This window comes from Prionailurus viverrinus, chromosome F2 (assembly GCF_022837055.1).
Source record: "Prionailurus viverrinus isolate Anna chromosome F2, UM_Priviv_1.0, whole genome shotgun sequence".
NCBI lineage: Eukaryota > Metazoa > Chordata > Mammalia > Carnivora > Felidae > Prionailurus > Prionailurus viverrinus.
Window position 1 is genome coordinate 26,235,923 of NC_062578.1, and position 14,541 is coordinate 26,250,463.

The following is a 14,541-nucleotide window of genomic DNA, read 5'->3' on the forward strand; positions in this document are numbered from 1 at the left end:
CTATAGAAGAGCTTGATGCTTGCAACACATTTTTCCACTGAAGAGACTTACCTCATGTTGTGTTAACATTTTCTTTGAGAAGTTCAAAATTAATCATGGAGAACAAAATATCAGTCATGTTACTGCCAAAGCCACACTGAGGTCCTGGCTTAGATGAGCGACCACAGTGGGCTTCCTAACACTTCACACAAGAAGCCTAGGTGTGGGTCCACGATGCCACCCACGATGGCCATCCACGATGACATACATGCCCCTTAGTTGCACGCAGAGCTAAATAACTACAGGTCTCATCAGGGTCAGCACTGCTCCAATAAGCTCACCTCATGACAGACTCTCTGGACAAGGAGATCCAAAAGAGAAAGAACTCAGAAGTGCTCCTGCTGCCACACTCACCAATAAGATACTTCTCACTGCCTTACCAATGGGGTAGAACTAGAGAGAAGTCCAGATGAGTAGTCTAGACAAAAGAGGATAACGATGAATAGAGGTATGGAATGTTATTCTCATGGAAGGTCCCTCGGAAACATGAAACCATGGAAGTTAAAAGGCAATGAATTCCCCTATGCACACTCTTCTCAGATGGTAATGTTTAAGCTATCACTGCCTTTCCCAACCCACCTGCCATGGCTTAAGAGTCTTATGGGCAGCCTGGGTGAGGCAAATCCTTTGAAGTAAATAAACAATAGCTTATCAGGTAGCCCTTACCTCACCTTAAGAAGCTATGCCACCTCATATGAACTACTCTTTATTTGTATACCCTTCTAAAACCTCTGGGCAAATTATACTTTTGTGTGCAGAAGACTCTGAATTGGGTTAGAATATTAATTAAATTAACTTGAAGGCCCTGCCTATAAAAATTTACTTCTTGAACCATTTTCTATCTTTCAAGATGCCCAGCCACATTATATAATTAGCTCACCTGAGGCTGCACAGTGGTAAATACAAAGTAGTCAAAATAACAGAACATTATCATATCAAAATGTCTCAAATTTTAACATAAGTGCCCTTGCTGATTCTCAGGAAGAAATTATCAAAAATTAAATTTCTGGCCTTTTCTAAATAAATCAAAAAATTAAAAAAAAATAACTGAATCAAAATAAAATAAAGTTTGCCTTCTCAAGTTCAAGAGAAATGTATTAAATTCCAAGAAGTATCCCTATCACCAAATTTTCATAGTCCAGTCAGTCATTCTTAGCCAAAGGCAGTTCACTCTAATATCTGAGTAGAGCGGGGTTTCTTTACTACCTCCATCTTGGTCTGTCTTCTACCAGAATAAAAGTCCATTAGGCCTCAGAATTTGACTTATTTTGACCTTGGTATTATCAATCAGGATTTGATCAGAAAATAGGAGCCACTCCACGTTAGTTTAATTAAAGTGTTATTTATTATATGGAATTAGAAACTTATAAAACCATTTGTAGAGCTACAGGAGGTAAGATCAAAAGCCTGCTTTCAGGAAATTTCCAAGTGTGATTCATAGGAAACTCACCACAAGCAAAGTCAAGTAGGTGGTTCTCAAAAGAACCCCCACAAGCCCGGGGAAGCCACCACTGTTGTCCTGAGCTTCCTGCTTTCAACGACTTCTCTTCTGCTTTCCACTTCACATTAATGCCTCTCACTGTCCAAAGTTAGGGGTCTAAAGATTACCCCAGCACGTGTCCTACACCCAAAGAAGTTTGAAACACAAGCAGATGTCTAGGCCTTTGAGGCCATTATGCAAGTACAACATTTTTCCTAAAGACCAGTAAAAATCTAGACCTTGAGAGAGCTACCAGAAGAAACTCAGTAGTGTTCCACAGTCTAGTTGCCAATAAGTGCAGTGCAATTATATGAATTTATGGCTTGTGAACATGAAGTCAATTGGTAGAACTCTCCCATTCTGAGTTTGACGCAGAGATTTATCATACTGGATGGTAAATGCACCTATGCATTGTGTCCTCTCTCAGGAAACAATACTTACAAAATCACTCCTTTGCTGCAAAATTTAAAATTTCCCATCTTCTTTGGGTCACCTTTCTTTTCTATTATATTCAATTTTCCATTTTGGGTCAAGTTTTTGGCCTCTTTGCATTCAGGAACCCCATGCTGAGCAAGCCATGTCTTCGGTCTAACCACACAGGCTCCTTCCTGGTTTTTTTAGGGCATGTTTTTTAGGGCAGTTCTTGGTTTACAACAAAATTGAGAGAAAGGTACAGAGATTTCCCATGTACCACCCCTCGTCACACAAGCATAGCCTCCCCGTTATAAACAACACTCACCAGAATGGCACATTTTTTCCCCCGAGGATGAACCTGCATGAACACATCACAACCATCAAAAATCCATTGGTCCTCCTAGAATTTACTCCTGGTGTTGTACTTTCTATGGGTTTGGACAAAAGAGTAATGACATATACAGTATCCATCATTACAAAATCGCAGAGAGTGTTTTCACTGCCCTGTCCATTCTATTTTATGAGTTAGAGTTATTACTCCTACTGATACTATAAGGAAGGCTGGTGAATCTGCCTCCTAGATTTCATTTGTTTTGTTTCACCTAGAGAATCACCTCCAGCAGATTCTGGACAAAATTAATGTTGGAGTTTTGAGAGGCTATGTCCCTCAACGCCTAGTCAGGCCCAATAGTTTTGCCACGTGTCCTTCCCTGGGGCCTAGGATTTCCTCAGCTCTTTATCTCATCAAGTCTTGAATAACTCAGAAACTTTAATGTCAACAATAATATTTTCTTCTGCCCTAACTTTTCTGGAGCACTGGGACATGACTCTTGTGTTCTCTTTATCCCCAAATTCATTCCAGGGAGACTGTGTTTTGTTTTCACAATTACTTCAACTTGTCCCTTTCTTTTTCTACCATCTGAAAAGCTCACTCACTTTGCTGGATCTGCCACTTTTCTTTTCAAACATTTATTTTTCTAACACGCTTCTGTGGATTGAGCCTTGCTGCACAGCCACAAGCATGCCTGTCTTGTAGGAAGCATGAATACAATCAACTGCATGTCTGCCGGAAGTAGACACTTTTCAAACAGATGTGTCTACATCCTCCACTGCCACCCCACAATGAATGATCCCACCCAGGATGCATTCTCTCATCAGATGACCTCTAACTTGGCACTGAACTTGAATACAGGATATAGTGCTTGAGTCCAGATTCAGGGACTAAACCACAGGAGTTTGAATTTTAGCTCCTTCACATGCTAGCTATGTATTTTTGGGCAAATCATTTAAATTACCATGCCTCAGTTTCCTTATGTGAAATCTGATTATTAACATTCCTCCCTTGTGAGATTATTGTAAATATTAAATAAACGCCGATGTAAAATTCTGAGATTTGTTCACAATATATAGCAATAGGTATGATGTGTTATCTTCCCCATGCCTTCTCTTACTCATATACTTCTCAGGCATTCCACCTCTGAAGATCGAGAATAGCACCTACAATCACTAGAGCACCTTCAGATGTGCTGACTGATGCCTTAAACATCATACTCTAGTCTTCTGCTATATACCTAACCAGCTAATTAACAGCCCAAAGGCAGTGAATATTTGCAGGCTTGAGGATCTGCCTTTCCCTGGTTTTCTGGACCCAGGCTCCTTCTGGGAGAATCACTGAAGTGAGCTACTGTAGCTCTTGCCCCGCTTCCTCTGGTACTTTTCTTTGAACCCCAATCACCCTTTCTGATCAGGTAACATCTGAAATGCTCTTCTCTAATCCCATCTGTAGGGACAACTAAACCTGGGTGCTTTGCCTTTCCTCATCCCTACTTGCCCAGACTGACTTCCAAGGTCCCTTTTTCCTGTTCATATTGGGCTACCCTCTTCTGTAAGACTTTCACATTGCCCTTAAGAAACTCTCTTCCTTTCTCTTTCATTGTCCCAATGATCACATTCTGATAGTTTTTAAAGCAATCCAGTTCCTCCTTGTTACCTGAAGAAACTTGGTTCCTGAGGACAGAGTTTTCCTGGCACAGACCTATTTTAATTCACCTTCTTAGCTTTGGGTTTGAATAAATTTCATCAGGTTGCTTCTGCACCTCAAGCAAAAATGGTCCATCCCTTATATAATAAGGGCAGCTCTAGCAGGGGGTGGGGACTATTCATGATGTAATCTCTGTCCCGCGGAGTCTGAATCCAAGCATCTGAAGAAGGCAATGGGTTGGGTAGAGATCTTCTGAGACAAACCACGTGAACACAGGTCTTGAGCTTTCCACACTTCAACCCCTAGACACTAAATCCAGATCAGGAAAAAGATTGACTCAGATTTCTACCTATTCCTGTGATGAAGCTCTGTTGCTCAAACAGAACTTAACTGCTTCTGAAATTTAACATCCTAGCCTGAAGGCCTTGATTAAAAAAAAAAAATGCAACGAAGTTAAAATCATTCCACACAACCAGTGCCTAGAGAGCCTGGACAGTGATAGCTGACAAAAGGACTCTCTTTTTCCATGATCTGCTAATCATTTTCTGGGCCTCTCCTGCAATATTAGGCCAAATTACCCCTGTGTGATTCATGGGCAGCAACAAAGACATGCACACTAAAGCATGGACAGCCAGCTTATTGGGGTCTGTCCCAGCTAATAACCAGCTGCACCACTGGAGAAAAACAGCCACATATATGCTGCCTCAGTATACCAGAGTATAATGCTACAAGACCTAAATCTAGAAAGTGCTAAATAACGAAATCTCCTAGCTGTACCATCAGAAGCAAAGATTACCACATGTTATTTTGGTCTGTAAATATCAGTTCAGTCCCTGTGTACATCAAGGTTAATACACTGTATCATTCCTTTCTTCTCTTGAAACTCTCAATAAATAATGTTCTGTAGCCATGGAAAGCAGATGAAGATCAAAATATTAGCTTCTTACTGATAAAACCTGAGCTGAAGGAGATAGCTTAGGTGTGCATTTTCTTAATTCTTCACTATTTATACTTAGTCACATGGTCACAGTGAGCTGGGCTACCACAGGATACCCCTGTAAGAACCTCCTGACCCAAGAAGCTTAGCACACAGAGAGAGCAGACCAGAACACAGATTCTGCCTGGGAAGGCAGCTTGAAGGAGAGAAGTTGGATTACCTTGGTTTCTTCCAACTTGCCCGTCAGAAAATCCCACGAGAAGGCATAAGTCGATGGGGGAGCAAGAAAGGCCAAAGGTATGAGTCTATTAGAAGTTCCCTTCTGGGAATATGAGGCCGAATTACCACTTTAGACTTGGCTTTTAAATAATTGCCTGAATATTAAAAAACTAAGAAACTGCATAGCGATTCGTTCACCAAATCCCAAGGACTGTTCTAATATTCTGCCCCGGAAATTAAATGTAAGTAATGTGGCTAAAGGCAGGTTAGTCATTTGCTCAGCAACGCGGTACTTGTAGTGTGGACAATAAAACCACACTGACCATCTAGAGCAAATGTTGATGTTTATTCCTGCCCATCTGTAAGACTTATCCTACTTTAAAAACCGTAGCCTTGTTAACTCAAGTTAGAAAATAGATCCATGGGATTTTTAACAATAGCTTTCCTGCATATTTTAGTAAGAATGCAATTCATATGAAACAGTTCTGAAACTCTTCTTGAAAGTGCTTTGAAAACATATGATTTTTATACATAAGTATGATATTGTTGTCTGTGTGTTTAGAGCTTTATACAGTGGCTTTTGTTCTAATAAACCATATTTATTTGTAAAGGTAGACAAATGGGCACCTGCAGTTTATAAATAGTAATTTTGGAGTGCCTGATCTGCTTGTGAAGATTTTACTGTCCTGGCAGGAGACTGAACCTGATTAGGTTGATGGGCTTCGCTTTTTCTTTATTGTTAGAACACAAATGGAACCCCTGCTTTTTTTGAAATAAGTAAGGAGCATCAATAATCCCAACTACCTAACTCAATTACTATTTTCATGTTTGTATTTTCCCTTCTGGACTCTCCCTCTATTATGTTCTTTCTCAAGAAAATAAATTAGTCTTATGTACCTTTTCTCTAAGAGTATTTATTTCTCAGCTGAAACCATTATAAAATCTGTATTTGAGTTTTATACAAGCTGATTTCAAAATATTTTCCACTCACATATGGCTGGTAGGATCATATATGACTGGTGTGTTTCTTTTTCAATAAACTTCTCTTCATTCAGGCTGTCTTGTGAATTACTTGGGCTCTTTGGGGACCTCAAATGCTAGCTGTGATTAATGTCCAGTTGAAGCCCTTCTCACATCATCCCTTTCGTCTTCATGGGAGAGTACTTGAAAAGGTACATAAACATCCCTACCATGTAGGAGTCATTCCCCAAAATACCATTACCTAGCACTGAGCTTTACAATTAACCAACTTAGGTCAAAACGTCATGTTTAATTTCATTTGTACCATACAATTATTCTTTAATAAATAAAACTAAGTTTCACTTGAGGATTTCCTTTAAGTGAAATGTTGGGTAGATAAAATGGATCCAAAATCTCAATCACCTTTATGTGCCCAGACCAGATTCCTTTTCCCCGGGGGCCTTTACTGTAAGACAAGTCACAAACAAGGTGATTTTGTTAAAAGGGACTAGGGTCCGCTCAAAGGCACACACCAGTTCAAAATGAAAATACCTAAACCATATCTTCTGGGTTCCTTGTGGTTTTCAAAGTAATCTCAGAGGTATCTGTAAATCAAATAATAATGAGGGGGAAAGGATGTGTGGGGGTGGGGAGAGAGAGAGAATGACAGTTTTTACTTTTAGGTTAGCAGCTTAGAGGTGCTACTCCCTCAAGACCCTAGAAACCTCTCTTTTCCTAGTTAAGAAAGTTGGCAAAATAGCTTCTGTGTAAATTCTACCCTCACATTCTGACCAGTCCCGCATTAGTCTTACCATTCTGTGAAGTGGTTGACGGATGCCGCTATGCTGTTCTACCTGACCCACTATTGGAATAAATTATCATCATGGTCCTGTTAGCAGGCCCAGGACAAGATAGTGCTATGACAGGTATAATACAGGAATAATGTAGACCCAGGTGTAAATAATTAAAGTTGTAATTCAAGCACAGCTTACCAGTGACATCATTTATCAATGCCACTAGAATCCTTCAATGAAATTACAGCTTTATATGTAGAATTTAGATGTACACCATTCGTTGCAATACATGAAGAATGTTCCTATTAAATGTAGGTGCTAGATGTATTAACATTAAGGGGAAGGACTTGATTCAAATAACTGAGCTCTGTTCTCTTTTCTCCTTCTGCCAAAGTGAACCCATTTATTGCTTACTTTTAGACTCAATGAATATAACCTTAGTTGAAAAATGATTGTAGTCTTTTTACAGGGAAGTTCAGAGAACAAAAAGCAAGGTTAAAAAGGTGAAGAGGCCAAGCGTTGGTCACAGATGAGTTAGTGAGCAGAAAAATAAAAACTGACGTCAGGTTCCTAGTACACATCAGAAGCTACCTTTACTTGCATCCGTATTTTTGTCAAGAGTTACATCTTACTGGATTGGGGAAAATGTCGAAGGAGAACCTGGTGCTCTGTTAACAGATATTTTAAAGTGAGTAAATTTTAAGAAGGCAATGTAAATTATGTCAGAATATGGCTATTTCAAAATGGCCTTATTTCATGTACATTAGGGGGAAAAAAAAGAGAGGTTGGAAAACAAATTATTCTAGAGTGGAGGGGTAGGGTCTGTGCTTGTCAATTTTCACTAAGGTTTATAACTCTGAGGTGCCCATCCATAGACTGTTTCAATAGAAATCGATCTTGAAAAAGTGCAAAAGTAATCCACATTCTTTCAGTCTATTTTCCTCTCTCTTTATTTATTCCTTTGCCTCTTGACTTTGCAAAAAATAGTATTATAGGGGTACCTGGGTGGCTCAGTCAGTTGAGCGTCCAACTTCGGCTCAGGTCATGATCTCGCAGTTCGTGAGTTGGAGCCCCGCGTCGGGCTCTGTGCTGACAGTTCAGAGCCTGGAGCCTGCTTCAGATTCTGTGTCTCCCTCTCTCTCTGCCCCTTCCCTGCTCATGCTCTGTCTCTCTCTGTCTCTCAAAAATGAATAAATGTTAAAAAAAACCTTAAAAACAAAAAGAGTATCGTAGGCATATCTCATGCAGGGATAAACAACATATGTTTATGGAGATTTAATAAGACAACATTAAATTAGTATGAAATATATACTACTCTCTAAAATTTTCTGAGGGACAATTTAATATTAAAAGCTTTAAAAATATGCACAGCTTTGGCTTTTCAGAAATTCTACTTCTAGGGGAGCCTGGATGGCTCAGTCGGTTAAGCATCCAACTCTTGGTTTCCATGCAGGTCGTGATCTTATGGTTTCATGAGATAGGCCCGGGGCGAGCAGCCCCGGGCCTCCCAAGCCCTCCATCGGGCTCTGGAATTCTCTCTCTCCTTCTCTTTCTCTACCCGTCCTCTGCTCATGCTGTCTCTCTCTCAAAAATAAATTAATTAATTAAATAAAAAAAGAAAAAGAAAAAGAAATTCTACTTTTAGAGAGCTATCCCAAAGCTAACGTGCACACAAATGTTGGTCATTTGTAGCAGCTTTTTAAAATATATATATATATAAATAAAAACTGAGAAAATATAAATAGCTGATGATAAAAAGTTGGTTCTTTAGGTTATGACAAACCCACCCACAGAACCATGTGCAGTCCTACATGATTGTACCATAAATGCAGAAAAGTATCTAATGACATGAGACAATCTTTGTAATGTATGAAGCAATGAGAAGCAGGTTACAAACAGTTTGTGCAGTAAGACCGTACCTTAGTCTGTTTGGGCTGTGATAGCAAAATGCCATTAACTGGCTGGCTAAAGTAACAAGTATTTATTTCTCACAGTTCTGATAGCTGGGAAGTCCAAGAGTCAGGCACCACGAGATCCAGTGTCTGATGAGGACTTGCATCCTTGGTCACAGACAGCTGTCTTCGTGCTGTGCCTTCACATGGCAGAAATCTGAGAAACCTCTCTGGGGTTTCTTTCATAAGAGCACTAGTCCCTTGGAGCCCTTGTGACCTAAGTGCCTCCCAAAGGAGGTACCTCCTGGTACCATCACACTAAGAATTAGATTGAAACCTATGAATTTGGGGGGAACACAAACAGATTGTAATTCTGCAAAAGAAGCTACCCACTTAATATACAATTTTATATACATAGAAAGGACTTCAGAAAGATTGCCCTTAAATTTAGAGATTATGAGGAATTACATAATAACAGTATCCTATTGAACAATGTTCTCTGTGCCAGGCAGTCTTCTAAATGTGCATGCACTATTTAATTTAATATAATACTTTTTATTTATTTATTTATTTATTTAAAAAATTTTTTTCAACGTTTTTTATTTATTTTTGGGACAGAGAGAGACAGAGCATGAACGGGGGAGGGGCAGAGAGAGAGGGAGACACAGAATCGGAAACAGGTTCCAGGCTCTGAGCCATCAGCCCAGAGCCCGATGCGGGGCTCGAACTCACGGACCGCGAGATCGTGACCTGGCTGAAGTCGGATGCTTAACCGACTGCGCCACCCAGGCGCCCCAATATAATACTTTTTAAATGTTTATTTATTTTTGAGAGAGAGAGAGAGGGCGTGCACGAGTGGGAGGAGGAGGGGAGAGAGAGGGAGACAGAAAATCTGAAGCAGGCTCTGAACTGACAGCAGAGAACTGGGCGCGGGGCTGGAACTCACAAATCGTGAGATCATGTCCTGGGCCAAAGTTGGACGCTTAACCGACTGAACCACCCAGGTGCCCTAATTTAATGTAATCCTTAAAACAACCAGGAAGATAGGCATTTGTCCCACTTAGAAGATAAATTGAGGTACACAGAAATTCAGATGTCTGCTCAAACTAACAGTGGTAAACACGGGGTGGCACCTTAGCAGTCTTTGCAGAGAATACATTTTTAATTACGATGTTACAGTAACATCCCAATTTTTATTCATTTAGGTTTTATACCTTTGTCCAAATATTCCAGAGTAAATATGCATTATTTTATAACTAGGAAAATTATCTAATTCTCTAATAAATCTTATTTTAAAAATTATATTAGATACTATATATTATTATATATATTAGTTATATTAATTATATAACTAATTATAATTAGTTATATAATTAATATATAAATATATAAATAATAATTAAATAAATATATAAATAAATATATAATTAATTATATATAAATTTATATATAATAATATAAATTATATTAGATACTATATAAATATTAGATGAAAGAGAAAAGCTCCTAAGTAGTATAGGATAATATTTCTATTTTAAGAAATAGATGTTCTGAAACTAAACCAATGGATTGGAGTTTCCTTAAATTTTCTTTTGAGTTATAATAAAACCACATCACTGCTGAAATAACAAATGACAGCATTTCTGCCTTACTCATCACCTTTTTATTTATTTTTTATATAGATGACCAACCCCTCCAAGAAACATGATGTTTCAGTAATAGGACTGTGTCTGTGCTTGGGTTTTAATCTTTTCCCTTTATTTCTCCTTTGCAAAGAAGCCCAAACGCCTCATACAGACACATGACAACTTGTTCTCCTTATAAACAAGGAGAGAACAGAGCACAGAAAACAGCACCATTGTAGAATTAAACTTATCGTCTTTCTTTCAAAAAGAATTGGTCACAATTTGCTTTGTTGGAGCAATCTGTCCCTTGTTGCAGATTTATATTGCTCTGTGGGACTGAGTTAGAAAAACATTATTATTATTAGCAGTAGTAATACTTGGCAGCCAGTCAGCACATTTCATCAAAGACTCCAAGAGCTTAGCCATCAATCAAACTTGCCTTGGTGTGCTCCTGGGAGGAGGTGATATTATTTCTGTTTGGAACAGAGGTTAAGTGACTTGCCCAAGGCCTTGAAGCTAGTGAGATTCAGAGCTGGGAATTAAACCCTGGAGACTTGACACCCAGCATCCCACTCTCCTTCCTAGAGCACATTCCCTCTGCCTGTCTGAAAGATGTAGGGATAAAGAAAGCATCTCATAGAAAAATGTCCTGCTCCCCAGCATGTGTTCTTATGCTCAAGCTCTTCTGGCATTAAATTAGAAAAGCACAAGTAATTTCCTTCAGAATGTGAGCTGGTACTTTTCAATTCTGACACTTGTTACATTCATTCCTTCATCGAATATTTGTTTAGTGCTACCATGTGTTAGTAACAATTCCATTCTTGCAAGCGATACAGCCATGACCCACAGGGAGTTTTCAGTCTAATGGAAATAAAGACTAATAAACAGACCATTGTGATACTGAGCTATGTTGCTTACTGTTTGCAACTGTGCCATGGTGCACATTTAAGATCTAGATTCTTTAGCCATACGTTGTAGATTTTAATGATGCAACATCTGTATCACAGCAGTCTAAAGCCATATACTATATATATAGATATATAGATATATATAGATTTATATATGTGTGTGTGTGTGTGTGTATAGTATATGTATAGTGTGTGTCTATCTATATAAATATATATAATTTGGTGCTTTAATTTTAAATAAAGTATAAATAGGAGATAATCACTCTATATCATTTTTTAGAAGTTGAGAGGATAGTTACTAAGAAAAATTAGACTTAGAACATGACTCCTGAGGGACAAAGTTATTTTTTGTTGTTTCCTTTTGCTGTAATAAAAAATAACTGTTAGATCTAAAAATCTGTTGTTGGATTTTAGTTCAATACTGTTTCTCAGAAGAAATAATAGTGTGTGGTGGTTGAAATGTTCTGTGTCCTCATTGGGGGCATGGTTTCATAGGTGTATACATTGTCAAAATTCATCAAATCAAAATTCATCAAATCAAAATTCATTCCACATAAAATGTTCAATGCATTATATTAGATATGAAATTTATCTTAATGCTTATTTACTTATTTTTTTAAAGCTTATTTATTTACTTTGAAAGAGAGAGAGAGAGAGAGACCTCTGAAGGGGCAGAGAGAGAGGGAGAGAGAGAGATTCCCAAGAAGGCTCCACACCATCAGCATAGAGCCCGATGCAGGGCTTGAACTCACGAACTGTGAGATCATGACCTGAGGCCAAAATCAAAAATCAGTCGCTTAACTGACTGAGCCACCCAGGTGCCCCTATCTTAAAGTATGTTGAAAAAAATCTTTCATAAATGTAGCACACAGGAAATATAAATTTTTAAAAATTAATTACTGAATCTAATTTCTTTTATTTTTATTTTTTATTATATGTTTAGTTTTAATTCCAGTACAGTTAACATACAGTGTTATATTAGTTTCAGGTGATTCAACAGTTCCATATAACACCCAGTGCTCATCACAAGTACACTCCTTAATTCCTATCACCTATTTCACCCATCTGGCCCCCATCTCCCCTTTGGTAACGATCAGTTTGTTCTTTATAGTTAAGAGTCCGTTTCTCGGTTTGTCTCTCTTTTTCTTTGTTTTGTTTCTTAAATGCCACACGAGTGAAACCATATGGTATTTGTCTTTCTCTGGCTGACTTATTTCGCTTAGCATTATACTCTCTAGCTCCATCCATGTTGCTGCAAATGGCAAGGTTTCATTCTTTTTTTATGGCTGAATAATATTCCATTGGAATATCACATTGACTTTATGCTTTTTGCCATAGGATGAATTTAAGAGTTAATACAATTGAAGATTGACTCTTGTCCTCTGTCTGTTCCTGATCTCAAAGAGGGAAGGAGGAATGGGCTAAAGTTATATCTTTTTAATATCTTCTTTTGTATGTGGGTATGAAAGATAGGGAAAACCTCTCATGATGACATATGGAACTTCTCAGTTCATTGTATTGGCTTACATTGTAATTTTCACTATCTTTATTCTTCTTTTTTCTTTTCTGACAGATGAACCCCAAACTATTTTTATTAACCTTTCTTTTATGTAACTAATTGTTTTACATGATTGCATTTTATACACCCCACTGATTGTTTATTGTGTTTTTTTTTAAGGTTTTTACTATGCTCTCTTTTATCACTCTGGAATAAAATTAATCTTAGTCATTTTAGGGTTTCTTTATTCCTTGGTGTTGTGAATACTAAATTCTGGGAAGCTTCTTTACATCACTGTCAAAGCATGGAGAAGGGTAATTGCTGGCACCCACTGAGATGCCCTCATTCTTGGTAACTTGTTTGTTCTTGTTGCATTGTCCTTTAAAAAAAAGCTTATTTTTTTTTTTATTTTGAGAGAGAGAGAGAGAGAGAACATGTGTGCCTGAGGAGGGAAGTAGCAGAGAGAGGGAGAGAGAGAATCCCAATTAGGCTCTGCATTGTCAGCACAGAGCCTGATATGGGCTCGATCCCACAAACCATGGGATCATGACCTGAGCTGAAACCAAGAGTTGGATATTTAACCAACTGAGCCACCCAGGCACCACTGTCCTTGATTTTTGACTGCAAGATTCCTTCAGCTCTTTTACCCAGCTGAAGCCCCTAACTCTTTCCCTGGTGTGGGAAACTCAGCAGGACTACCTTTAGACTTTACTGCCTCCAAGATATTCTTTGGCCACATTGGGAGTATTATATACTGTTCTTATATAATGCTAAGCCTCCGGTAAACTATGTGAGGTTACTTTGAGTGCATAGGCTTAGACTTATGCCACAAATTAAATCCCTGTAGTAGCTAGATGGGTATAGAGGTAGCTGAGGTAGGTGGATAGTGGGGACCTGGAGATCAACTTATTCTGTTAGAAACGGAGGCTGTTTTGGGTTCTAGTGGAATGCTTCTATGCACAAATGTGGACTGATGTCCACAGATTTTCTGAGTTTTCAAGAAAGTGGCCATAAGGTTTTAATGTGAAACTTCCCAGCAGGAGGCAACATCTAGCCTGTGGACAGCCATAATCGTTTTCTATTGCTGTCAGAAGAAGTTATCTCAAACTCAGTGGCATAAAACAGTACGAATATATTATCTCACAATTCAGCAGGTGAGAAGTCTGCCATAGATTTCACTGGGCTAAACTCAATGTGTTGACAGACTGTGCACCTTTCTGAAGATTCTCAGGGTGATTCTGTTTCCTTGCTTTTTCCAGCTTCTCATGATCACCCACATACATTGGCTCATGGCCCCCTTTCTCTGTCTTCAAAGCCAGCAGTGTCATACCTCTCTGGCCCCTTCTCTATTGTCACGGCTCTCTCTGACTACAGCTGGGAAAGGCTTCCCATGTTTAAATTTTTTTTTAATGTTTATTTATTTTTGAGAGAGACAGAGACAGAATGCAAGTGGGTTAGTGGCAGAGAGAGGGGGAGACACAGAATTGGAAGCAGGCTCCAGGCTCTGAGCTGTTAGCACAGAGCTCAACACGGGGCTTGAACTCACGAGCTGTGAGATCATGACCTGAGCCGAAGTAGGACACTCAACCGACTGAGCCACCCAGGTGCCCCAAGGCTTCCCATGTTTAAAGATTCATGTGATTAGATTGGACACATGTGGATTATCCAGGATAATCTCCCCAACTCGAGGCCCTTAACTTTAATTAAAATTAAATTTCCTTTTGCCATGTAAATTAACATATTGCCAGATTCCAAGGATTAGGATTGTGGCCTTAGTGGGATGGGGGGAGGGGG